General features: G+C 48.3%; 1 long non-coding RNA gene and 1 other non-coding gene across 3 annotated transcripts; both read left to right on the top strand.

The window, feature by feature from the left end:
• The first annotated feature begins 269 nt into the window (after nt 1–269).
• On the top strand, nt 270–3,126 carry LOC135325023 (uncharacterized). Of its 2 annotated transcripts, none has more exons than XR_010386243.1 (4): nt 270–789; nt 1,149–1,302; nt 1,707–1,848; nt 2,607–3,126. It is a non-coding gene; the product is annotated as an uncharacterized LOC135325023 (long non-coding RNA). The 2 variants fall into 2 exon arrangements; XR_010386242.1 differs by having other exon boundaries at nt 299–789; nt 1,765–1,848.
• Nucleotides 2,271–2,399, top strand: LOC135325182 (small nucleolar RNA SNORA47). The gene has a single exon (XR_010386359.1). It is a non-coding gene; the product is annotated as a small nucleolar RNA SNORA47 (small nucleolar RNA).
• Nucleotides 3,127–3,731: the final 605 nt, after the last annotated feature.

Below are 3,731 nucleotides of genomic sequence, written 5' to 3'. Positions count from 1 at the left end.
TGGAGCTGCCAAGCAGGAGAACATCACATACTATGAACTCAGGATAAAATCCCAACCGGTGCGCAGGCCCAGTGATGAGTGTGTGGTACTGCGTGCACCCCCCCCGCCCTGGCGAGCGAGCAGCCAGCCTGTACACCATGGTGCCTCCGAGGCAACAGCGAGCCCTGGGTCGCTCCTGCTCCCTCCGCCAGCCTCCCCCTCCTCTCCCGGTCCCCGGCCACCTCTCGCTGCTCCCACCAGGATCTCCTTCAGAGTCCTGCGCCCAGGGGCACGGCTGGGCCGGTGCGAGGGCTCACAAACACTGCAAAAGCTGCCCCGGACGCACGCAGGGCCAGTCGCACCACGCAAACAGAACAACTGAGGTTAACAGAAGTGACAAACGAGGCCTGGCCGCAGGAGCAGCACCAAGCCCGTCCCCACGCGAGGCTCCTACCCCGGCGGAGAGTGGGAGCCCGGCGCGGGGCTGCCGCCAGGGCTGCTGGCTGTGCCCAGGCCGGGCCCGGCGCCTCGGCCAGCCCGCGGCTGCCCCCGCTCGCAGCGGCTCCCGGCTCGGCAGCACAGCCACGCCGGCTCCCGCAGCCCGGCCGTTTGTACCGCCTAGAGGGCAGGGCCCGGCCCCGCTGCCCTGCCGCAGCGCACACAGCAGCGGCCGCAGCGCGGGGGAAGAGGAGGAGGAGGAAGAGGTGAAGACTGAGACGGAGGTGCCGAGCGCCGGCCGCGGCGCTCCTCCCTCGGCCCGGCCGCCTGCCGCCGAGGCGAGACAAGATGGCGGCGGGCCCCGCCGGGCAGGTAGAGGCCGCCCGCGGCGGCGGCGGGCGGGAGCCGCGGGGGGGCAGCGGCGGGGCCGGGGCTCGGCCCAGTGCTGCCGCCCGGTGCGTGCGCGCGGGCAGGGCCCCGCGGCGGCGGGGGACGGCGGCGGGCGGGGCCGCGCTGCGTGCCCGCGCCCCGGGCCGCCCGCGGCTGCTCCCCGACGGGCCGAGCGGGGCCGTCAAAGCGGCGCAGCAGGGCCGATCAGACCCCAAGCTTTCGTTCAGGATAGGCGCTTGCCTGCGCTTGCTCCCAGGCACCTTTTAGCCGTGTGCTTGTCCTGTTTGCTATTTAACTTTCCTAATTTTTTCCCTGCCTTAACCAACACACTTGAGAAACAGCGGCAGCAGCTGCAGCGACACGGCCCGTCCCGCCGGCAGCGCCGAGACGCCCAGCTACACCTCCACCCGACCAGGTGCTAGGTGGGGGTGCCCCGTTACGCTGCAGGGCTGCACCAAGATGAATGCGAGCTGCTCCACGTAAGCAAGTGCACAGGTATGTTTATGAACAGCGGTATTGTCAGATTAAAAAAAGTGTCTCTCTCTCTAAAATATATATAAAATGGGCAGAGAGGGTGAAGGCAATGCAGCATTAGAAACTGATGCTACACAGACACCCACTGTACATGAGATGGTAACTCCCAGTTCCTTAGGATACTATTATAAACCAGCACTGTTGTGTGGGTGTCTATATAATTGCTTTGCCAGACTCTGAAGATGACAGGTTTGCTCTGCTGCCCCTGTCCCTCTGATTTCCAAAGAAATTTTGATTTTTAACAGGATGAGAAAGAAACATACATTCCTTGTCACATAAAGATATGCAAAACTAATAGAAAAATTTGTGTAAATCAGAAAAAGTGGTACACAAATGTGATCTTAAATGTAGCTTGTTCATAATAGGATGCTGTTTTTTATGTCTCTTCCCGCTGACATGGTTTTGTTACCTGCTGGCTGAAAGCCTGTGTTCGGTACATTTCACACAACCAGTTGCAGGAGCAAAGAGCTGCTTCTTGCTGGAACAGAAACTCCAGTTTCAAGGATGGTATGTTTTGGAAAAATATTTTGTGTATCTACAATAGTTCAGAGCCTTTGGTGGAATAGTCCAGTGGCTTTCAGAGCATGATGAATGTGCTGTTTGTTTTACTTGCCTGCTTGGGCATTCAGCACTGAAGGTGTGAATGAATGTACCTGCTCTTCTTAGTTTTTCTTTTAAATTTCAGAAATATGTTTGGCAATTTGGTGCTTTGCAAAATTCACTTTTACAAGTACAGAAAATTGTTTATATAAAACTGATGTCACGTTATTCTCCATAGCTTTAAGATTATATATATATATATAATTCACTAACATTACTTTATATATAAACTACTAAAACTTTTTACTGTGAATGTATAGATAAGCAATTTTGTCTGTAAGTGATGAATATTAAGTAGTATGAATTTGAAAAAGATGACAACAGATGGTTGGAGGACTGAGAAGGTAAGACAGTTATACTTTATGCTGTATCTTACTGGTTATAGCCTCCAAAATTATAGTAGTGCAATGGCAGCTCATGTTCCCCTCCTGACTTGAGGGAAAACAGTACTGCATTTGCACATAAGACTTGCACCTTAACTCATTGGTACTTAAACTTACCACTTACAGGGTCACTAATGTAGGGAGGCAATTTAGCTTACAAAAAGGCCTCCTACTCAGTACAGGGAGGCAACAGTTTGATAAGAATTGCTTAGTCAGACCTTATTTCTAGTTGTTTTGGTAACAATGGTGCATATTCATACACCGCTTTCTTCACTTTACCAGGCTGCGTCAAGACATACTGGGATCTGTCGTGTGAACGCTAAACTGAGTCTAAGCTTCAGCCCTTTATATGGAACCTGTTTGCAGAAAGAGGAAGCTACAGTACTGAAAACAGGCTCTCAGTGCTTGACTGCATGAGCTTCTTACAGACCAGGCTTCTCAAAAGAAGAAAAAAAAAAAAAAAAGAGTTGTCTTACTTCAAAAACTTTGTGAAATGCAAACTCTGTTAAATTCAGTTAAATCCTTTCAAGGTTCTTCATTTGGCACTAGTAAACCAGTGATTGTCTTTTTTTTTTTTTCTTTTTTTTTTCTTTTTTTTTTTTTTTTTTTTTAGAAAAAGAGCTGTAACTAATAATGGGGGGGAGGAGAAACTAAGGTTACTACTCTATGTACAGGATGTCTTTCTGTCACTTTAGAATAAAATTTATAGTTTGATTTAGTATCGAGATCAGAGGTCTACTGAACATTAATGAAAGTGTGTACTTTCTAAGAATTTTTGAGTAAACCATTGCTGTAACTTGCACTTTCTTTTTTCCTAATAACAGAACCTTTTTATGTACCTAGGGAACTAAACATACTATAGAACTCCTTCATAAAGAATATACTTACTCTCAGCTAGAAATACATAGCCTTTGAAAAATTTGAAGTTGTCAATATGAAGGAGTGTAATGGCAAAGTAAGCCAGCAGTTCATAACTACTGCTATAACGGTGAGAAGATAACTGCTTACAAAGGCAAATGGCAAACTGATTTTAATGGAATTAACCAATACTGCTGCAGGCATTCAGACCACTCCCTGCCACACCTCCAGCTGTACACTGCTGAAGTAAGGTGTACTTCAGGTTGTTAAAAAAAAAAGTGTGCTCTCATGATTTAAACAGCATAGCTTGAATATTTCTTTTTACAGTATATGAATCTGAAGATATTAAGATAAACACCTAGCAACCTGTCTCAGTTTCACTAAGAACTAGTTGACAGTTGCCTGCATGATACAGTAGGATGGTCAGACTACTGTTTACTTTGACAAGTATCAGAATTGTAACTTGACTAAAACTGGATTAAGTTTTCTTATTTTACAAGAACACTCATATCCAGCATATGCACAAGATAGTATCAAGAAGCACACTGC

This window comes from Dromaius novaehollandiae, chromosome Z (assembly GCF_036370855.1).
Source record: "Dromaius novaehollandiae isolate bDroNov1 chromosome Z, bDroNov1.hap1, whole genome shotgun sequence".
Lineage (NCBI taxonomy): Eukaryota > Metazoa > Chordata > Aves > Casuariiformes > Dromaiidae > Dromaius > Dromaius novaehollandiae.
Note: the sequence above shows the minus strand (reverse complement) of the source record. Positions and strands in the feature narration are given on the sequence as shown.